The sequence below is a fragment of the Pseudoliparis swirei genome, chromosome 9 (genome assembly GCF_029220125.1).
Source record: "Pseudoliparis swirei isolate HS2019 ecotype Mariana Trench chromosome 9, NWPU_hadal_v1, whole genome shotgun sequence".
Classification (NCBI taxonomy): Eukaryota; Metazoa; Chordata; class Actinopteri; order Perciformes; family Liparidae; genus Pseudoliparis; species Pseudoliparis swirei.
In genome coordinates, this window is record NC_079396.1 from 2,881,224 (window position 1) to 2,905,624 (window position 24,401).

At 45.5% G+C, this 24,401-nt stretch overlaps 2 long non-coding RNA genes across 2 annotated transcripts in view; one reads left to right on the top strand and one right to left on the bottom strand.

The window, feature by feature from the left end:
• LOC130199319 (uncharacterized) overlaps positions 1-24,401 on the bottom strand; it is a 33,244-nt gene that overhangs the window by 8,417 nt on the left and 426 nt on the right. The window contains exon 2 of the long non-coding RNA XR_008832803.1: positions 23,916-24,017. This is a non-coding gene — a long non-coding RNA (uncharacterized LOC130199319). The remainder of the gene's footprint in view (positions 1-23,915; positions 24,018-24,401) is intronic.
• On the top strand, positions 17,328-20,041 carry LOC130199320 (uncharacterized). Its single transcript, XR_008832804.1, has 2 exons — positions 17,328-18,512; positions 19,897-20,041. It is a non-coding gene; the product is annotated as an uncharacterized LOC130199320 (long non-coding RNA).

Genomic DNA, 24,401 nt, shown 5'->3' on the forward strand with positions numbered 1-24,401 from the left:
TGGTGGAGGTCTGGATGGTGGAGGTCTGGATGGTGGAGGTCTGGATGGTGGAGGTCTGGATGGTGGAGGTCTGGATGGTGGAGGTCTGGATGGTGGAGGTCTGGATAGTGGAGGTCTGGATGGTGGAGGTCTGGCTGGTGGAGGTCTGTATAGTGGAGGTCTGGATGGTGGAGGTCTGGATGGTGGAGGTCTGGATGGTGGAGGTCTGGATGGTGGAGGTCTGGATGGTGGAGGTCTGGATGGTGGAGGTCTGGATGGTGGAGGTCTGGATGGTGGAGGTCTGGATGGTGGAGGTCTGGATGGTGGAGGTCTGTATAGTGGAGGTCTGGATGGTGGAGGTCTGGATGGTGGAGGTCTGGATAGTGGAGGTCTGGATGGTGGAGGTCTGAATAGTGGAGGTCTGGATAGTGGAGGTCTGGATGGTGGAGGTCTGGATGGTGGAGGTCTGGATAGTGGAGGTCTGGATGGTGGAGGTCTGGATGGTGCAGGTCTGGATGGTGGAGGTCTGGATAGTGGAGGTCTGGATGGTGGAGGTCTGAATAGTGGAGGTCTGGATAGTGGAGGTCTGGATGGTGGAGGTCTGGATGGTGGAGGTCTGGATGGTGGAGGTCTGGATATTGGAGGTCTGGATGGTGGAGGTCTGGATGGTGGAGGTCTGGATATTGGAGGTCTGGATGGTGGAGGTCTCTGGATCTCTGAGACACCTTTATAGGTTCTTCGAAGAACTCTAAGGAATTGGGTCTTTAAAGAACCCTGGTTTAAAGGTTATTTGTGGAACCATAAATGGTGCCTTAAAAAACCTTTCTTTAAAGATTCTTTGAGACACATTTATAGGTTCTTCGAAGAACTTTTTAAGGAAATGGTTCTTTAAAGAACCCTGGTTTGAAAGGTTCTTTGTGGAACCATAAATGGTGCCTTAAAGAACCATTTTTTAAGGTTCTCTGAGACACCTTTATAGGTTCTTCGAAGAACTCTAAGGAAATGGGTCTTTAAAGAACCCTGGCTTAAAGGTTATATTTGGAACCATAAATGGTGCCTTAAAAAACCTTTCTTTAAAGATTCTTTGAGACACATTTATAGGTTCTTCGAAGAACTTTTTAAGGAAATGGTTCTTTAAAGAACACTGGTTTGAAAGGTTCTTAGTGGAACCAGAAACGGTTCTTCTATGGAATCACTCCGAAGAACCATTTTCGGTTCCAGATGGCACCTCCATGTTCCTGTGTGTGGCAGTTATTAGATAATAGATCGAGTGATTATCTGGAGGCGGTCTTTGGGGTCCACTTCTTATCATTTTACAATAGTTTGTATTTTCTGGCCGTATTTCAGCAGCCGGGACGAGTCTCGATGTTCACGGGGAACCGGGTTTCATCCCTAACTTGAATCATATATCATAACTTGAGTATTTAATGTGATTTCTCGTTCTACTTCCTGACCCGGTCGGAGAGAGAAGAGCAATCTTCCCCGTGTGCACTCACAATAAGTGGACCGCTCCACCTCCAAAAGCTGCGTGACAGAAATCCATCAGTCACCAACAGGAAGTCAGAAGAGATTTACGGCTTCATAACGGTGATGACTACCAATGAGGTTTGACGTGCGGCCGCCGGCGGGAGGCGGGACGCCCCGGCGGGGGATCACCACGCAACGATGACCCCGCCGGCTGTTCATTACCGCGCTTGTACAACAGCTACTTCATGCAGAGAGCAATACTTTTTACGCATGATATCGATTTGAGAATTATTTTATGACATTGCTATAAAGAAAAATAGAACAGCGTCCGTAATGACTTCTTCTTCTTCAGAAAGAACCGAGCAGAACCAAGCAGAACTGAGCAGAACCGAGCAGAACCGAGCACGAGGCCGACGGGCTTCACGTCGACCTCCCTGGCCTCGCGCTCACCGAGAGCGGGGAGCGGCGTGCAGCGGTCGGCTGGGTTTAGTCAACACAACCTGTTTGGTTGAGTTTAGAAAAAAAGACGAAGGACGTTCGTCGACTTTCTCACGTCACGTCGTCATGGTGACGTCAGCCAGCGGTCGGTGGGCGGAGGTTTCGTGCAGCAATTTTGCGACGCCATCTTGGATTACGGCCATCGCCACACAGAAACATGGAGGAGCATCTGGAACCGAAAATGGTTCTTCAGAGTGACGCCATCGAAGAACCATTTCTGGTTCCACGAAGAACCTTTCAAACAGGGTTCTTTAAAGAACCATTTCTTTAGAGAGTTCCTCAAAGAACCTATAAAGGTGAGGAAGTTAAGTGGACCATTTCTGGTTCTGGAAGGACCTCAGGGTTCTTTGAACTATATCTGGGACTTTGGGATCTTGGGACTGCTCCAACAGCCTGGATGAGTACACAGAGGCTGTAACTTCCTACATCAGCTTCTGTGAGGACAGCTGTATTCCATCCTGCTCCAGGGTTCTTTAAAGACAAACCATTTCTGGTTCACAGGAAGAACCCCAGGGAAGGACCAGGCCTTCAACAGTCTTCAAAGGACTTACAAAGGTCTCTCAAAGAACCTTAAAGCAGGTTCCTAAGGCCTGGTTACTCTGAGAAACTGCAAACGACTGTACTCTGAGAAACTGCAACAGCAGCTCTTCAAAGACGACTCTGCTTCCTCGGAGAAGGCTCAGGCAGATCACCAACCACAAAGCCCAAATCACTCTCCATGAACAATGTGCTTCTGGCAGACGCTAAATGAACTCTACATCTGCTTTTCAGACAATGGAGCAGTCCTGAGACCATCCCCACAGCCCCACCAACAAGCCACAGACCATCAGCCCACCCTCCCCAGCCCATCAGGGGCCACACCTTAATCCACCCCTCCGCCTCGCCATCCTGGAGAGAGCAGTCAACAGGCTGTTTAAAAGCAGAACCCCGCAGACAGCGGGCGATGTCCCTCCCCTCCACCCTGAAGTCCTGTGCCAGCTGTCCGATAGATCCTCACCTCCGATTGAGAGGCATGCCACGTTCCAGCCTCTCTTTACCCCACCATCATCCATGCACGGCCGCCCTGACCTCTGTGGTCATGAAGTGTCCTTCCACGCTTGTCCCTGTCACACCTCAAGACCATCACCGACCCACTCCTGGACCCCCTGCAGTTCGCCTACAGAGCCAACAGGTCTGCAGACGATGCAGTCAACATGGCCCTTCACTACATCCTCCAGCATCTGGACTCCCGAGGAACCCCAGGATCCTGTTTGTGGACTTCAGCTCTGCCTTCAATTCCATCATCCCGTCCCTGTTGCAGGACAAGCTCTCCCAGCTGCACGTGCCCGACTCCACCTGCAGGTGGATCACAGACTTCCTGACCGACAGGAAGCAGCACGTGAGGCTGGGGAAACACGTCTCAGGCTCCCGGACCACCAGCACGGGTTCCCCCCAAGGCTGTGTTCTCTCCCATCTGCTGTTCTCCCTGTACACCAACAGCTGCACCTCCAGTCACCAGTCCGTCAAGCTCCTAAAGTTCGCGGATGACACCACCCTCATTGGACTCATCTCTGGCGGCGAGACCGCCTACAGGTGGGAGACTGACCACCTGGTGACCTGGTGCAGCCAGAACAACCTGGAGCTCAACGCTCTGAAGACAGTGGAGATGGTTGTGGATTTCAGGAGGAATGCAGCCCCACCCCTCTCATCCTGTGTGACTCCCCGTCGACGCTGTGAGTCCTACCGCTTCCTGGGCTCCATCATCTCCCAGGACCTCAAGTGGGAGCTGAACATCGGCTCCATCTCCAAGAAGGCCCAGCAGAGGATGTTCTTCCTGAGGCAGCTGAGGAAATTCAACCTGCCAGGGAAGATGATGGTACAGTTCTACACGGCCATCGTTGAGTCCATCATCTGCTCCTCCATCACCGTCTGGCACCCTGCAGCCACAGCCAAAGACAAGCGCAGGCTGCAGAGCATCATCCGCTCGGCCGAGAGGGTTATCGGCTGCAATCTGCCTTCCCTCCAGGTCCTGTTCACTTCCAGGTCACTGAAGCGGGCCAGAAAGATTGTCGACCCCTCCCACCCTGGACACTCCTGTTGAGTCCCTCCCTCGGGGAGGAGGCTGCGATCCATCATGACCACGACCTCCCGCCACACCAATAGCTTTTTCCCGGGCCGGGCTCATCATGGACCCGGACTGACTGACTGTCACCCCCAGGACTACCACCTCTTCTTCCACCTTCCTCTCTCCTCCTTCTTCCCGCTCCTTCCTCTTCCTCCTCCTCCCTCTTCCTCCCACTCCTCCTCCCTCCTTGCGTTGATTGTTGTTTGTCATGTCCAAATGTTGCACCTTCCACCAAAAAAAATTCCTCGTTTGTTTGTGAAAACATTCATTCTTTGGCAATAAACCTGTTTCTGATTCTGATTCTGAAAGAACCTATAAAGGTGTCTCAAAGAACCTTAAAAGCATGGTTCCTCAAGGCACCATTTCTGGTTCCACGAAGAACCTTTAAAACCAGGGTTCTTTAAAGAACCATATCTGGTTCCACGAAGAACCTTTAAAACCAGGGTTCTTTAAAGAACCATGTCCTTAAAACATTCTTCAAAGAACTTATAAAGGTCTCTCAAAGAACCTTAAAAGCATGGTTCCTCAAGGCACCATTTCTGGTTCCACGAAGAACCTTTAAAACCAGGGTTCTTTAAAGAACCATTTCTGGTTCCACGAAGAACCTTTAAAACCAGGGTTCTTTAAAGAACCATGTCCTTAAAACATTCTTCAAAGAACTTATAAAGGTCTCTCAAAGAACCTTAAAAGCATGGTTCCTCAAGGCACCATTTCTGGTTCCACGAAGAACCTTTAAAACCAGGGTTCTTTAAAGAACCATTTCTGGTTCCACGAAGAACCTTTAAAACCAGGGTTCTTTAAAGAACCATGTCCTTAAAACATTCTTCAAAGAACTTATAAAGGTCTCTCAAAGAACCTTAAAAGCATGGTTCCTCAAGGCACCATTTCTGGTTCCACTGAGAACCTTTCAAACCAGGGTTCTTTAAAGAACCATTTCCTTAAAGAGTTCTTCAAAGAACCTATTATGGTTCCTCAAACGATAAGAAGGTTCTTCAGCAGGTGATGGTTCTTCGTGGAACCACAAAGCCTTTAAAGAACTCTTTAAGAACCATTATATTTCTGTGTGTGTGGACTATGATTTACTAAGATCAACTCAACATCTGCTTTTCAAAATGGTTTGTAGACACTATAGTAATCGTTGACACACACACACACACACACACACTCACACTCACACACACACACTCACACACACACACACACTCACATACACACTCCTGTTAATCCACCCTGCTGAGCCGCTGTGTGTTCCCACCACGATGATGAATGGATGAATAACACCGGGCCGCGGCGTCACGCTTTATCCCAATAATAGTAGTTCAACGACCGTTTCCCGGTTCCGCGACAGCGAGCGCCGCCGCGGCGAGCGCCGACAGCGGAGCGATGTCCCTCTCATCGAATACCGATGAAGTCCTCTAGATGTCCATTAATGATAGATCCCTTACATAATGAAGAAAAGAAACCGGGGCCGGCCCACCACCGATCCGTAATGGATTGAGAGGCAGGGCCTGAAACCGATCCAAAAGCCTCTCTTTACCCCCACCCCCCCACCACACATACACACACACACACACACACACACACACACCCACACACACACATATGCACATTTGCAGAGACATGCACATAAAAACAAAGTCCTCACTCATCCCACTGTGTTTAATCTCTCTAAGTGTTTTTCCACCCCTTGCTTCCCTCCCCCTCTTCCCCTCCCTCCCCCATCCCCCTTTCTCCCCCCTTTCCTCCGAGCCACGCCTCAGCTCTCCGAGACGTTACCACTCACGCCGCCGTCGTCGGCTCCTCCCTCCCCCGAGCGGAGACACTCGCTTCCTCTCCGTCATAAATCGCTCCCTTTGCTGCTGACGCTGGCGTCTGGGCTCGGGCGATACGGCGAGTGCCGCGCACCACGTCACTTTCGGGATTGGATCGGTGCTTCGTTGGAAACACAAATAAGCCAAACGCCTTTCACGCACTGTATTTACACCGGAGCCGTTGTTTTTGGTGAGCGCCTCTCCTCTCGGGTTCCGGCGAGTCATAAAAGTCTTCAATAATAATGTAGAAGAAATTAACCTCCCGCCATTTATTTATTGAAGACACAAAGAAATACTTTGAGTTGTCAGTTGGAGAGTTGTCACGCTGCAGGACTGCACGACCTCGATGAGGTCCGATTGGTCCGGACCGGCGATGTATGAATATTCACATTGTTGTGTTTTAATATTTGTATTATATACAGTATATATATATATTCCTGGTGGTCAGTAGAGTGAATGACGCTTTAACACATGAAGCATAGACTTCTATACAACCAGAGGAGACGCCCCCTGGTGGTCAGGAGAGAGAATGCAGCTTTAACACATGAAGCATAGCCTTCTATACAACCAGAGGAGTCACCCCCTGGTGGTCTGTAGAGAGAATGCAACTTTAACACATGAAGCATAGACTTCTATACAACCAGAGGAGTCGCCCCCTGGTGGTCAGGAGAGATAATGCAGTTTTTCTAAGACGCTTACGCATTGGCTATACTTTTCAGAACCGGAGGTTCGTTCTGATATCAATATCATCAACACATCATAAATAATAGTTCTGTTGTCGAAATTGATCATAACACACCTACTTACATTTCTCAGAAAATCTGAAATGATATGAATTCTACTTATGGGAATACTCATGTGCAACTCAAACTATCTCTACCTTTTTTGTGTGGGCATGCATACAAAAGAATATTTTCTGCCTGGTCCTTTTACTTGGCCGTGCCCAGGGTCCCATGTTCTCATAATCCCCCCATGCATCTTGTACATATCATAACTAGGCCTTTTACATGACAGGAATTAAATGAGCTGTAACTTGAGGGACCTTTCTCATTATTCAGTTTGAACATCCTCGATTCCTATCATCTGCTGGCATTTTAGAGGAAGCGAGGAAGATAGGCGAGGAGAGAGGAGTCGAGGCTTCAGGCAGTCAATACAAAGAGACATCCTTTCTTTGGTGTTCATGACAACTCATGTGTTTAGTATTAATTCAATTCACAACACGGCATAATAATTTACATTTACATCCTATCGGTCGAAATGACTGAATAACAGCAAATCATTGTAAATGCTGTGTGTTGTTCTTCTATATTCTCCTTTGACAGCTGTAAAAATCATGTCGCGATTAGCAGCTGAATTAGAAGCACAAGATAAAAATGTGTGTAAATGGACCTGAATGGACATTCATACCTTGATGGGAGGAGCTACATGCCATTAGGACTAACTAACATTCATACTCATTCACACACCGCAGGAACAGCCTTCAGGGGCAAATCGGGGGGGGGGGGGGGGAAGTGTCTTGCCCAAGGACCCATTGACATAGGAGCCGGGGGTTGAACCACCGATCCTCTGAAGGATGACCCCACTGCTCTACCGCTAAAGGCCCCCTTCAGGATTTCAAGTAACTCTTTCGATGGTCAGACGAACTGGATCCGAGAGCAAGAAGTTCTCTCAGGTCCGGTGGGACCAACAAACTGACGCGGGACTGTTACTCACGGGAAACTAAAAGGTGTACGATAATTACTGACGACGACGTGACAATCTTCAGCGTCGAGATATTTTGCTTCTGCCGGGGAAGCAAAATCCGACGCTTAGAGGACGAGATCACGTTTAACACCGCTAGCTCCGTCAGCACTGGTTCCGTTGGGACCGCTAACACCATAAGCACCGCTAGTTAATTGCCGCTGACTCAACCTTTTTCTTCCGACTGAGAACCTCGAAGGTCACACAAAATCGTAACATTTTCTCCACTACTTCCGGATCTTTTACGAGAAACGTCTTAATTTTCCGAATCACGGCACGACATACCGATTAAAGGTTGCCTTGACGACGGTGATATTTGTATGCAGGAATGACAGAGGTCTTATTATATCACAACCCCTACCTTTCTGCTGCACTCAATCAGAGAGAAATCTCCTCCTCGGGCCTTCTGAGAACAGGCAGGTATCTGCCACATTAGGGTGGATAATGGGGATGGATGGATCCGTGCAATGACAGGTACAGTGGGACCGAAGGGTGTAGGTGGAAAATGGATATCTCGTGAAAAAAAGAAGGAGGACTTGTGAATAGCAGATAGCAGGAATTCCACTGAGCCCCGTCTACATGCCTGGAGCCGGAGGGGGAACAGGGCATCCATCATGAATATGAAGACCTGACATGACAGCATTCAACCTGCTAATGCTCTCTGCAGGTTGGAAACACAAATAGTTCTGACCTGCCGGCTCAGGACGGATACGGTGCAGATCATGTCCTTCTCACTTATTCTGACATGTTGGTAGTTCAACACAGCTTTCCTCAATCAATTTGTCTTTCCTCAAAACATGCATTTGTTTCTTTTTAGATGTGATACCAAAAAACAGTTTAACTGTCACTCCTCTTGCTCTTCCAATTACACTTCGTCAAGTCTTGTATGAATAGTGCTAATATTTAAAGAATACATACAAATCCCACTTAACATTCGGGTTTAATAGCGCTCAGTAGCGCTCAGTTGGCTGCAGTAGGGCTTCAGTGCCACTAGAGGGAGACTGAAACTAATTACCTTGACTGTAAGAGCAGTAAAACACAGAGCGGGTTTAACTTTTTACATTTCATTTAGCTGACGCTTGTATATCCAAACCGACGTACAATAAGTGTATTCAACCACGAGTACGTCTGACCAACTAATCATGTCCAAGTGCTTCTGATTATGAAATGCTGTGTGTGTGTGTGTGTGTGTGTGTGTGAGGACACAGGAGGAAGCTAGTGACAGAGAGATGAGTTCACAGTCACTCAAATCTCTTAAAAAGGAAATCGTAGCTCATTCCTTGACCGACCACATATCAGGAATGTAAACGTCTACTTTCTCGGATGAAACCATATGAAAACTTAAAGGACTTTTATCCTGATAGATACTCATAAGACTGACAGCTGGTCTCAAGGCACCCAGACGCAATGCATTATGGGGCAGTTGAGAATGCGCAGTGAGCTCATGTCTCGTTCTTAAGATAATAAAATGCTTTATGAGTCCCCGCGGTGGGGAGATGTTGCTAATGTCTACATCCGGGGCATTTCGCAAGGACATAAAATTCACATACGATGCCGTGGAACGCACCACTTACTCAGTTCTGACCTTATCCTAAGTCTGAAAGTGTGTTAATATTAATATTTCAAACACAGCCATCGAGAGTGCTGACTTCAGCTGATGCTGCTTCTCCTCCCTGACATCTCGGCTTGAGCCATTGATTCTTACAGAGCGAGGCCCGTCAGTCCGATGGGCCGCGGTCACCATGCCAACCCGCAGATTAATGTCTGCATATGTGTGCATTTCAGAGAAAGTCAGAGAAAGAAGAGGCCGACCTTTCACCACGACCCCATCGTGAGACAACGTGAAGAGACAATGTCAAGATCAGGAGAGCCGTTACAATGAAGAGAATACTAACTTTAGATACGTAGGTCACAAGTCCAAGTCAAATCCCAAGTCTCTGAACTGGAGTCCAAATGTCAAGTCTTTGGTCACAAGTCCAAATCAAATCCCAAGGCTTTGAATTTTATTCCAAGACGAGTCTAGAGTCCAAATCCCAAGTCTTTTGTCACAAGTCCAAGTTAAATCCCAAGTCTCTAAACTGGAGTCCAAATATCAAGTCTTTGGTCATAAGTCCAAGTCCAGTCCCGAGTCTTTGAACTGGAGTCCAAGATGAGCCTCAGGGTCCAAATCTCAAGTCTTAGGTCACAAGTCGAAATCAAATACCAAGTCTTTGTTCACTAGTCCAAGACAACTTCTAAGTCAACTTCAATGCCGACTTCTTTTCCCAGTTAAAATACAATCTAGTAATTATTAAATTTAATTCCTAACCAGCCATTTGGTTCCTCGCTGCAGCCTTTAAACAGTTTGCCGATCAAAGCTATAAGGAGACAAAAGGTCCTGCCGAACTCTCCAAGGACTTCAACTTGCTGTTCTCGGTTGAGTCGTCACTGGTCCACATATGTATGTTTCAATCAGGAGATACTTTTTCCGAATTCGATCAGTAGCGATTGGCTTAGAGACATCGTGCCCCATCTAATTGGTCTCTTGAAATTGGACGCCCCTTCCCCAGATCAGCTGGTAGCGCAATCACGGGGAGTAGTGGAGTGAGACACTTATGCATGACCCGCCGTGTCAAGAGAGTCTTCCTCCCTGAACTGTGCCGCTTAAGCTCCATATGATATGCAGAAGCCAACAAACACCCATCATCCGACTCCAGACTTCCATGGAGGTGGACTTCCTGTTCCTCTCCTGACATTTGGGTTTCCCTTCAGTTGCTCGAGTGTAACCTTCAACGACAGCGAGTGTGGTAGAGAATACATTTCAGACGGCCTCCTGATCAACCCTCAAAGCATCGTGACATTTTTACCGCCGTAAAAGAAAAGATTAGTGAGCACAGCGGGGATAAACAACCCCCCCCCCCCCCCGAAAAAAAACCCAGAATGAAGTGTTTCCTCCAGCAGGTGAGAGGATACAGAGGCTCGGCTGAGGCTTGTGGGTATTTTTGGTGATTTCTCCAGAGGCGACTGGCAAAAATAACTACATTTTTCTCGGCTGCGTAATGGGCAATTAAATTGAACACGAAACCAACTGTACAGAAAGTGGACGTAAACATCTCCCATGAATCACGCGAATGGAGGTCAGAGGGAGTTTTTATTTTGGGAGAAATGTCTGCGGCTTGCAGATGAGCTCACATGAGTGTTCGTCTCATCTGTCGGGTGAACCGGGCGATGCAAATACATTCAGCATCCTCCCCCCGCTGAGCAAGGAATCTAACGAGTGGAGATGAAAGCCGATCATCATGAAGTACGACTCGGAGGAGGACCCGGACGGCTCACGGGGGGGAGATTCAAATTGGCCCGTAACGCTCCAAAGTGACATCTGCACGGTGTGTGTGCGCGAACATATTTCCCCAAATATGACAGCGGTAATAATGCCGCTTCCCAAGACTTGTGCATGGAATTCATTTCGTGGTCTAAATTTGGACAGGAAACCCCTCTCGCTTCGGTTATACGTTGACTAATTATTTGAGTAATCAGTCAAAATTAAATCATTCAAATGCATAGGGTTGTTGTCCACAGATGAGGCATTAAGTGTGTCTGAGGGGACCAGGTAAATACTCAAAAAAGGGTCAGGTAGGACCGTTTTTTCATCGGGAAAAACGCTGTAAAAAATTACCTTTTTTTCATAGGGTTAGGTTTAGGGGGTTAGGGGTTAAGGGTTAGGGTTAGGGTTAGTGTTAGGGGGTTAGGTTTAGTGGTTAGGGTTTAGGGTTAGGGGGTTAGGTTAGAAACCTAACCCTTCTAAAAAAGGCTCATTTTTCATAACGATTTCATAAAGCCCGCCCTGAGGCAGACTGAGGCATTAACAATCAACAAGGTTATTGACAACAGCTGTCCTGTGTGATTGCACAGATGTTGATGGAGACGTTAGCGGCGCGGCGCGGGCAGACATTGGGAGCGCGGCTCGATGTCCACAGCGGAAGCCGAACATACGGACGGTATCTGGAGGCAGTGAAGTCATCGCTCCTCAGAACCAGCCGTCACCGTTTCAGAGACTGAAACAGACTTTGCCCGAGGCTCTTGGTCTCTTCCTCTCAGATGGTGTCGGTGCGCCTGCCGGGTTTCCCCATAAAGAAATTATGTATTTCCCTGATGTTTAAATGCTGGATACAGCCGTCCCCGGCTGTTGAATTAAGCCGTCAATAAGGGGGCCGACCGGAGGAATGCAGCAGCTGCAAAGTCAAAGATAGCAACACGGTGCGACGTGCTTCCTTAGAGATGCTGCTGTAGGCTGATAGGCTGCTGGGGGACGTTTAGGATACACTGAGCTCCTCTCTCCTCTTCTCTCTCTACTTATGGATGAGTTTACATCTCTCCATCACACCTGTGAAAGGGTTTTTCGAGGTACATTTTTTATTTGCTCATTTGGACACTATCACAGAGATAAAGATGAAGTAGTTCAGTGTCAAATATACCATTCAATAGAAAAAATACAATAATAATATATATTAATGCAAAGAGTATTTTATTTCGAATTCGCTCGTTCACATTCTCGCTCAATGGAGACAGTTATTCCTTTTCATTTGCCCCGAGTAAAGCTAAATGTAAGCAGGTAACAATTGTTAACTATCGACAGCCACGTTCTGTAACTACCTGAAGCCCCCGAGAATAGGCCTCACGACACCCCTGGGTGGGGCACAGTTAGAGGGGCAATGCATAAGAACTGATCACAGGGGCCAACACTTCTCAAATAAAATACGAGTCCTTTTTTTCTGCCAGTAGTATTAATTTGTATATAATGTGGTATTAAGAGACAATATCTACTCTAGATAGTTAGCATGTACCTTTCAGTAGATATCCCTGAAGCTCAATGTGAAGACTTAAAAGAGCTCTGAGCATGAGCTGCAGCATTTATTCTCTTTCCAGAGAGTATGGAAACAAAACGTAACAGTAAAGAGTCACAAAGAGTGTAACTCATAGATGTGCCCATCGACTTTAGGTATAACCGTCAGAAGGCCATAAACCAAACCCACACAGGGCCGAGGAGGGTTTGGAAGTATCTCTAAACTCATATCTCGTGAACTGCTTTAATGCGTTTGTACCACCCCTGTAAGGAAAAACAGTCAAGCACTAAAATGCGTAATGAGAAAGTAAATATCGGACGACCTTTTTGTTTCTAAAGCATCAAAAAAAGGAATTGATACAATTTAAAAAGTTTCCTTGAATACAGAAGAAAAATCAATTCTCACATTTATAACACTTATCCGCTTGTTCAATTTATGGCCGCAAAGCTCCCAAGTTTCCTAAAAATAGAAGGCTGTCCTCTAAGTATAGCGACATTGGCATGACTATTACTTTGGCTCCCCTCGCCAATGATGTCATCACTAATGATTTATCCGTTCGACGACGTGCCTTTCATTCCGAGCCAAGCCATCGAGCTAAAAGTAAAGATGGAAAAAAAAGAACGAAAGAAACTTTCAGTCCGAATGAAAGTGTATCAAAGGTAAGCTGGGAAGAGAAAGAAAAGAGGGAAGCCAGAAGGTTGATTTGTCTGCAGGGAGAGTGTGACCTGGAAAGCTCCGGAAGAGCAGCTCTCACTCACATTTAGAACAGGGGAGGAGGGAGAGGAGGCATCCATAGGTCCAAAACCAAAAGAACACTTTAAAGAGAAACAAGTGGGTAGAGGGTGACGGGGGAAGGTCAATGGAGGCAACGAGATCAGAAGAACCGAAAGGAAGGGAATATGACAAGAAGAGGGAGAGGGCTGAAGAGATAGACGGAAGATCTGGGGTAAAGACTTCAGGTAAAGAAGTGGCCGGATGAGAAAAGGACCCTCACGCTTCTTGGTTTCCTCGACCAAAACTTCCTGAAACAAAGTCCGATTGGCCATTCAAAAATCCAAGAGGGCGGCTATTTTTTAAGATGGGTCACCAAAATGTTGATACATTTGAAAATGTATCAACATTTTGGTCACAAGTCTAATAAATTAGCATGACTAGCTCCAGATTACTTAGAAACATAAGAATAGACACCAAGATCATTCAAATCGGGGAAATACAAATAGTTTTATGAAGAAAACTGATTTTTGGAACCCCAATTGGCGGCCATCTTGAAAAATAGCCGTTATCTTGGATTTTTAAATGGCCAATTGGGCAGGTTTGACCAAATACCTCTGGAGAACAACTCCACCAAATTTCATGCTTTGATCATAATTTGCACGGTAGTCTCAAGGCACTGAAGGAAAGATATTACTCGATCACAAGACAGTAATGGAAACCGTTTCCACGGAGGAAAACCAGAGCGATAAGCCCCGCCCCCTTTAAGGCGCAAATGAAGAGATTGATGTGAATGAACCACAAATAATCGAGTCAACTCACGCCAGTAAATCTTTCGGTGTGAACGCAGCATTAGACCAGCAGGGGGTTTGCACACATTGTTACATCACATGACCTTTTGATTTCACAGGGGGACCTGAACAGTGGTCTGCTGGGTGAAAGTCCCAAGTTTGTTGGATCAGTCCACCACCCTTACGGATTGTTAAAAACTTCTCACTCTAAGATCTTCCTGTCGATGAGGGTCCCTCGATATGCTTTAGGGGCCTCGATCGGACCGAATGCAGACGCGTTGCCCTTCAACGTTTTTGCGTTAGCATAAAAGTTTGGCGCAAGCAATTTTTTTTCCTGTCGACTGATCCAGTGATGGCAAATTGTGAAACTGGCTGTGTTGACGAATGTATTGTGATTCTTGCAAGTGCTTTGAAATAAGAACCACCGCGTGGGTCCCCAGGTGAATACTTTTTAATGTGAGGCAGCTGCAGCACCTTTTAGAAGGAATCAAATACAGCTGTGGTGGGCCTGTTCTTGGGGAATGTGAACAGTGAGGTTGATATATAAGGAGATATAATATAAAATATATATAACGTTTTCATGATGTGTCCAAATGTAATTTAGAAGAAAAATGAAAAAGAGAAAAAGACAGAAGTTACATATTCACCTGTCAATCACAGCAAGCCCCTCCCCTAAAGCATACTGCACTTTATGGTTTATTTGACTAGAAATAGAGCATTATTTACTAAATGATGACATCATGCTGTATAGAAGAAGACTTGAAACTAGAGACTGAGACATAAACTCATGTTTACAATGTTTACTGAGGGAATAAATCAAGAGAGAAGTAGAGTCACTATATAGACTTCTATACAACCAGAGGAGCCCCCTGGTGGTCAGTAGAGAGAATGCAGCTTTAACACATGAAGCATAGACTTCTATACAACCAGAGGAGCCCCCTGGTGGTCAGGAGAGAGAATGTTGCTTTAACACATGAAACATAGACTTCTATACAACCAGAGGAGTCGCCCCCTGGTGGTCAGTAGAGAGAATGCTGCTTTAACACATAAAGCATAGACTTCTATACAACCAGATGAGTCGCCCCCTGGTGGTCAGTAGAGAGAATGTCACTTTAACACATGAAACATAGACTTCTATACAACCAGAGGAGTCGCCCCCTGGTGGTCAGTAGAGAGAATGCTGCTTTAACACATAAAGCATAGACTTCTATAAAACCACAGGAGTCGCTTCTGGTGGTCAGGAGAGAGAATGCAGCTTCAACACATGAAGCATAGACTTCTATACAACCAGAGGAGTCGCCCCCTGGTGGTCAGTAGAGAGAATGCTGCTTTAACACATAAAGCATAGACTTCTATACAACCAGAGGAGTCGCCCCCTGGTGGTCAGTAGAGAGAATGTTGCTTTAACACATGAAACATAGACTTCTATACAACCAGAGGAGTCGCCCCCTGGTGGTCAGGAGAGAGAATGCTGCTTTAACACATAAAGCATAGACTTCTATACAACCAGAGGAGTCGCCCCCTGGTGGTCAGGAGAGAGAATGCTGCTTTAACGCATAAAGCATAGACTTCTATACAACCAGAGGAGTCGCCCCCTGGTGGTCAGGAGAGAGAATGCTGCTTTAACACATAAAGCATAGACTTCTATACAACCAGAGGAGTCGCCCCCTGGTGGTCAGTAGAGAGAATGTTGCTTTAACACATGAAACATAGACTTCTATACAACCAGAGGAGTCGCCCCCTGGTGGTCAGTCGATAGAATGCTGCTTTAACACATAAAGCATAGACTTCTATACAACCAGAGGAGTCACTTCTGGTGGTCAGGAGAGAGAATGCAGCTTCAACACATGAAGCATAGACTTCTATACAACCAGAGGAGTCAACCCCTGGTGGTCAGAGGAGAGAATTGATGTTTCCCCTCGGCAGAACCGGAGGTTAACGCCTGTGTGCGTCATGTGACGTCCACCTCGTGCACTCACACACTCTCATGAGCGTGCACACTCTATCACACAGCTCTCTGCAGCGATGCAAGCCCGCAATGGACATTTGTATGCATGTCTGGGTGGAGTCTGACACACACACACACTCACACACACACACACACACACACACAAACACACACACACACACACACACACATACTGGCGCAAAGACAATCCCATCACGGATGTTAATGCCCTGACAGGTTCCATTTAGCAGCAGAGAGATCCAGGAAACCACCGAGATCCCTTGGAAGCAGGACGCCACCACACACACACACATACACACACACACATACACACACACACACACACACACACACACACACACACACACACACACACACACACACACACACACACACACACACACACACACACACACACACACACACACACACACATGCACTGAGGTAAAGTCTCAGCTAATTGAGCCCAGCTTTTTCCCTCCTCCCAGTTTCTCCCCACCAGCGTAGAGACATCTATACTGCCGAGGTAGCGTCCTGCTAATTTCTATTTGGAAGTCTGCGACTCCCCCGGGACCACGAGATGGTTCCTTCCTTCCCCGACTACCGTTCAGGGAGGAACCACGTCTGCCGCAGTGAGCACGCCTTCCTCCCCCCTGCAGCGCTCCACGTCCTCCCTCTCTCCCGGAGACGATGTCACACCGACACAAAAGAAATCTGGGTTTCATAATTAGAAAGTAGAGAGAAAAAGTGTAAAGTCCGGCGACGGCGATCCCCCTGTAAGGCCCCGCTCGGGGGGTGCGACCCCTGACCCCTGACGTCGTTCGCATCGATCGGCGTCACCTCTCAGGGTGTAGTTTGGGACACTCAGTGGGGGCCGCCTCCTTTTTTTAGCCTCTTCCCTGGCACGGAAGGAGCTGTGTGACGGAGCCTCCCTGGCAGGTGTACGCTGAAAAGATGCCCCCCCCCCCACAGGGTCTAGTTTGGCCGGCGTTAGTGGCGACCTTGAAAAACACGACAAGGAACAATAAACCATAAATCAGCACCGAAACGGGCGGCGAAGGAAAGAAAAAGAGGGAGAAGAACGGAAAACAGAAAAAGGGGAAAAAGGAAAAGTGTGTGTGTGGGGGGGGGGGGGGGCAGCGACACCTGTCATTCCCGGTTTGGTTTATGGACGTCGTCCACTCTGATCCAGCGTTTTTGGCATGATCAGCAGAAAGGGAGATCGCTCACCAGGAGCTGACCTTCAGGATCCATGAGCGGGGGGGGGGGGGGGGCACTTCTGAAGAAGGAGGGACGTATAAGGGAGGAAGGAAAGAGGAAGGAGAGAGGAGGAGGAGGGGTTTCAAGATGGTGCAACCTTAGTTTAGAAGGTCAAAGGTGACGAATGCCATGCCATAAATTGCTACGGCGATGGTGATTAGCTTTTTTCGTATTTCCTATTTTTAAAAAGTTAATGTTTGACAAGTAACATACTGTTTAAAAGAATATATTAAAACAATATTTGGACAATATCTGCATAGCAACCAGAGTGTGTGAACAGCTACTCAAAGAGGACGAGATGCCCTCTGGTGATGTCATCACACCGAAGGGTCACGGCCGTCTCTGAACCCGAGCTCTAAAATAAAATACTAATACTAATAAAATCTGTTCTGGAGCCTCAACATGGGCTTCCTGCTGGTTGGACCAACATGTCTGATGTCTATTTCTACTTCTTTTTTTCTATTTCTAGAAGCCGTGCTCGGCACAGAGTCGGGACATGTGTGGTGTTGTAGCCTCCGGCTAACGGAAAGCAGAGCAGTTCCGTTCGCCGGTGAATGAGTCTCTGCCTTTCAGATGAGTAACTCACTGACAGACACACTTTATTAAACTAATGTCTATATGACCCACGTAAGTAATCAAGACCCTTGATGTTGGCCTTTTCTCAATAACTGGTTCTGGTTCCCCATAGAACCTTTTAAACCAGGGTTCTTTAAAGAACCATTTCCTCAAATAGTTCTTCAAAGAACCTATAAAGGTGCCTCAGACCAAAAAATGGTTCTTCATGCTTCTTCGTAGAACCACAAAGCCTTTTTAAAGAACCATTTAAGTACCATGGAACCGAACATGGTTCTTCAGTGATGCTATAGAAGAACCATATCTGGCTCCACAAAGAACCTTTCAAACCAGGGTTCTTTAAGAACCATTTCCTTAAAGAGTTCTTCAAAGAACCTATAAAGGTCCCTCAAACAAAAAAATGGTTCTTCAGTAGGTGATGGTTCTTCGTAGAACCACAAAACCTTTAAAGAACCATTTAAGAACCATTATTTTTCTGTGTGTGGATAACCACGCTGCTGGAGATCCAGGACCAGGGCAGAACAATTCTGCACTCTGATGCTCGGATGCAGTACTGCCGGTTGTCCACAGGGGCCGCCAAAGTCGACACCAACAGAAAGGTGATCGGACTAGCTTTAAAAAAAAGAAGTGACACCCTTAGTGGACCGAGAGCGGCAATATAACAGGGACGTTAAAAATTACTCGTGATTATAACATTTAAATGTCTATTTGTTTATCGAATTAGTTGCGGAGACAAAGCGCGGAGCAGCAGGAGGAACATGTGGCAGAGGAGGGAGGCCAGGAAGGAGAAAGGAGAGGGTGATAGATGTATGCCGTGAATAAGTGTGTGTAGTGTGCCATGTTTTATGAAACGCACTCATAAGCTGCGCTAAGTGAAACGCTTTAAAGAGGCTGTGATTTGCCTCCGAAGCATTAAGAAGGTAAAACACACGCGCGGCTAATTTATTAACGCACGCCTCTCGACATTCATTACTACTGAGGCAGCAGCTCTCACACACACACACACACACACACACACACACTCTCTCTGGTGAGAGTGATACACCTCGGGCTCTTTGCGTGTCACCGTAATCGATCGCAGGAGCAGGAAGACGAACTGGAAAGTGTCCAAATTACAAATTGAACGGAGAATCGTCGGCCAAAAAACTTTCAACGTTTCACCAAACAATTAATTTTAATGAGACGACTGTCTACCTCTTCTTCTTCTTCTTCTTCTTCTTCTTCTTCTTCTTCTTCTTCTTCTTGTTCTTCTTGTAATGTCTCTCTCTCCTGTAGCTCTGTGGCTGACCTGAGGCTGACCTCACCGTTATCACTCAACATGTGACAGATCAATTTAGAACTTGGGACTCTGGACCGTGTTTTAGGGGGACAGATGAAAACGTAACACAAGCAGACTGACATAATTGTAACCAGTGTGTTGGAATTGGAATATATATATATATTTATATATATATATATATAAACATATATATATTATTTATTTTAATTATATATATACATTTATATTTATATATATATATATATATGTTATTTATATATATACAGTATATATTAATATTTCTGTATATATATTTATATATGTATATATTCATATTTTGATATATATTCATATATATATATATATTTATATATAAATATTTTTAAAATGTATTTATATATATGTATATTTATATATGTATATATATATATTTGTGTGTATATATTTATATACATTTATATATGTGTATATATATTTATATTCATATATATGTGTGTGTATATACTGATATACATGTATATGTATATATATATTTATATTCATATATATATATATATATAACATATAACACACTGGTTACAATTATGTAAATCTGGTGTTTACAGTTCATTTAAATGCTAATCTTCTGGAGGAGGTGTGATGCTCTCGGTGCTAGAGGGAGTTATGTTTATTCATCTAAGATACTATAATATTATATAATACCACAACAAACAAGAACAATACATAATCAAACTGTAATTCTTGGAAACTCTATTGATTATCGACTTAAAAGATTGTGTTTGGTTCATTATTTTTAAGTTAATAAAGGAATTGAGACGTAATCTGAAGCAGAGTATCGTATAGAGTAAAGAGTATCGAGGGGATCAGATCCGTTCCCCGCTCTACATTCATATCTTCATGTTGACAGAACTTCTGTTAACAATCTGTTCTCAGGTGCTTCTGTTCACTGAGACCAGGAACCGGATGGAACCGGATGGAACCGGATAGCATCAGGAGGAGTCAGCGTTTATTTGTTTTTCTTTACTGAAGATTTGATGATAAAAGTTGCTTTAACAAATGCATTAAAAGATAAAACGTGTTTTAATAAGTGGTGAACTTGAACACACACACACACACACAGGGACAGAGCCACATCACCTCCACTTTCACCACTTTCACCACCACCATTACTTGCACCACCACTTCCACTTCCACATCCACTTTACCTTCCACCACTTCCACCAACTCCACTTCCACATCCACCTCCACAACCTGCACCTCCACATCCACCACCACCACCACCACCACCATCACATCCACCGACTCCACTTCTACCACCACCGTCACCTCCACCTCCACTTCCACATCCACCACCACTTTACCTTCCACCACTTCTACCAACTCCACTTCCACATACACCACCACCTCCACCACCATCACCTCCACTTCCACCACCACCACCATCACATCCACCGACTCCACTTCTACCACCACCTGTCACCTCCACCTCCACTTCCACATCCACCACCACTTTCACTTCCACCACTTCCACCACCACCATCACAAACAACACCATCACCTCCACCACTTCCACTTCTACCACTTTCACCACCACCACCATCTCATGACGTGATGATGTCCCTGTTGCCGGGGAGTTCTACCCGCAGGTGATGACATCATGCATCCTCCTCCACGTTGCAGTGAAATCAGATCATTTGTGTGTTTTCCTGGATCTTTTGTGTTTGTGTAGTTTCCGTGGCTCCGGCCTGTTAGCGACTCACGACCTCCACGTGGATGTGAGACATTAGTGAAGTTTCAGTTTATTAATCTACCCGGAGACTCCGGAGAGGAAACCCAACACGTCCTCACGAACCGCTGGAGGGTTTTCACTCCGAGAGTGAAAGATCGGAAAGAAACGACGTCCGGCTCTCGTACACTTTAAAGTGTAAGAGAGAAAAATCGGAAACGTAACGACCTCATTAAAATGGAATCAGCAGGGGAAGTGGGCGGCGCTGGAACGATGTCTCTGAGGTCTCTGAGGTCTCTGAGGTCTGGTGTTTCCACTTGGGGGGGGGGGCTCGTCCAGTCCTCATCGACTCAGACCGCAGGGTCACGCAGCCAGGAATTAATGAATCAATACGCTCAACAGTCATGTGTTTGCATGTCTAAATGTGTGTGTGAGTGTGTGTGTGTGTGTGAGTGTGTGTGTGTGTGTGTGTGTGTGTGCTGCTGCTGCTGCTCATTAGGGGATGAGAAGCTGCTCTCTTACTGCTGGATTCAGCACTATCGGCAATGCGGACGCCGAGGGAAACAACGACAGTTTATTTATGAAGTGCGGTCAGTCGAACGTCTGCGATGAAGACGAGGAAGACTCTGGAGTGCGATGAAGACTCTGGAGCGCGAGGAAGACTCTGGAGTGCTCAGAGACATGTGACTCTCACACAGGAACCTTCTTCATGCGGGGAAAACAAACTAAAACTCAAGAGGACCCCAAAAGGAGCGAGATATGAGTCACTGATGAATTTAATCCACTGAGTGACGGAACGTATAAATATTATGGATCCAATATTTAAATTATTGTTCTCACAGAAACATGGAGGTGACATCAGGAACAGAAAAGGGTTCTTCAGAGTGACGCCATAGAAGAAACATTTTTGGTTCTTTGAAGAACTCTTCAAACCAGGGTTCTTCAAAGAACCATTTCCTTATAGAGTTCTCCATAGAACCTATACGTGTGTCTCAGAGAACCTTTAAAAAATGGTTCTTTAAGGCACCGTTTATGGTTACTCAAAGAACCTTTCAAACCAGGGTTCTTTAAAGAACCATTTCCTTATAGAGTTCTTCATAGAACCTATACGTGTGTCTCAGAGAACCTTTAAAAAATGGTTCTTTAAGGCACCAGTTATGGTTACTCAAAGAACCTTTCACACAAGGGTTCTTTAAAAAAACTTTTCCTTCAAGAATTCTGTCTGAGTGCATGTGTGAGTCTGTCTGTGTGTATTTGCCGTTATTGATCTGCTCTGACCCCGTAGCAGAGCGCTGGTGGCGTCGTCATGACGACGCTCCATGGCGGCGGCGGCAGAGGAACTCGGCTCAGGTGAGCGCTGGTGTCCAGGTGTTAGGAGGACACGGAGAAACATACTGTTGGATGTTTCATATTCAATAATCCAATTAGACACAGGCTTCCAACACCTGCAGGGATCGGCCTCCACAACGGTTCACACACACACACACACACACACACACACACACACACACACACACACACACAGCCACTCAGTGCGGAGCAGCCTGCATGCGTCGGTATTCACTCAGCTCATCTGTCAGATAATGTGGATACAATTACATTTTCATCACCTCACTAGGACATCTCTTGCACACACACACACACACACACCTACACACACACGGTAAGATGCAGGTATACTGACATGAACTCACATCGGCACGGAAACCGACAGGCAGACATATGGACAGATTCAGCCACACACACACACACACACACATACAAACACACACACACACACACACTGATGCAGTGCTCAACACGTCACACTCGTTCTCCTCAACACGTCCCGTTTAATCTGATCGCCGGCTGTAGGGAAATGTGGCGGAGAAATAATTAAAAAGCGTGCGAAGGAGAAGAAAAGGACGAAGACGAGCAGAAGGTGAAAACATGGCGGGAAAAATAATCCCGGCAACAGCAGCGACGCGGCGCTTTGCACGTCGAGGCGCTGACAACACTAATGGAGGCCGAACACGAGGCGGGATCACAGAGAGCGACCGAGTGCCTCTGTGTGTGTTCGTGTTGACTCGCTGTCAGCCCCTCAGGAGGAGTCACTGCATGGGGGTCAAAGGTCAACGGGACCCTAACCCTTCTGTATGTGCTGGACTCATTGTACTTTACGCTGATACATTTTACAGGGAAATGTTTTTCCAAAATCTGCATTTCATTTCATGTTTTCAACACAATTTAAATGGATCAATAATTTAGTCAAAATGTGGATTTTTTACAGTATTTTTTTACATTTCTGCAATTTTTTTAACTTAAATTGTCTCGTTTAAAATAAAGAATAGTTTTTTCTACTTTTGGATTCAAAAGTTTTTCTAAATTTCTTTTTATTGCTCAATTGAATCAATGTTGATTTAAAAAAGGGGATTTTTTGCAAACTTTTCTTGCACCTCAAGTTTGAATATACAGTAATGTTTTTATAATCCCTTGTTTCTTATTGCACTTACAGGACTGTCTCAGAAAATTAGAATATTGTGATAAAGTTCTTTATTTTCTGTAATGCAATTAAAAAAACAAAAATGTCATGCATTCTGGATTCATTACAAATCAACTGAAATATTGCAAGCCTTTTATTCTTTTAATATTGCTGATTATGGCTTACAGCTTAAGAAAACTCTAAAATCCTATCTCATAAAATTTTAATATTTCCTCAGACCAAGTAAAAAAAAAGATTTATAACAGCTGAGTGTTTGTCAAGGCTCAGGAAACCCTTGCAGGTGTTTCGAGTTAATTAGACAATTCAAGTGATTTGTTTAATACCCTACTAGTATACTTTTTCATGATATTCTAATATTTAGAGATATGATATTTGAGTTTTCTTAAGCTGTAAGCCATAATCAGCAATATTAAAAGAATAAAAGGCTTGCAATATTTCAGTTGATTTGTAATGAATCCAGAATGCATGACATTTTTGTTTTTTTAATTGCATTACAGAAAATAAAGAACTTCATCACAATATTCTAATTTTCTGAGACAGTCCTGTATATTGAGGCAGCACTTGTGTATTAGAGTGCATTTTTAACATTTGTAATCGATTTTTAATTGTTGATTTTTCACTTGCCTCATATTTCCACACACTATCCCTCCCATAAACACCTTCATTAATGTTGTTGTGGACGGCCCTTTATCCTAATCAATCTTTACCAGGAACCTCCAGCAGGGGGACGGACTGTGGACTTACGTTGGTTTGTCTTCACTCCCATTGGTCGCCTTGCCTCTGCTCCAATCTTCTGTTATTGGTGCGTAATTACGGCCTTCTGCTGGACGGTCCCTCGCCTCTTGTCTTTTCCAGCATATCCATGGCATGTGTAAAAAACAAAAAAAAGTGCATTCAAAATCATAAAAAAACTCTGTGGAACTTTTCGACCTCGCCCCCCGCCCCCCCCTTTTTTTGCAACATGCTCGGACTCTAGGAATGCTGGGTAACCGCTGGGTGTTTGTAATCATCTAAACATGCAGTCGTGTCATAAAGCACGCCCGCGGGACGCCACCTTTATTAAAGAATAATCACAATATCAATACGGGTTGCTGAACTTAACATCGCAGTCGGCAGCTTTTCAGCAAGAGGCGGGCGCCGGCGAAGTGTTTTCATCCCATAATGCAATTCAATCTGAATCTTTTCTTGGCCGCCGGTTAATTAATTCCACTTTAAGACGTTCAGCACATA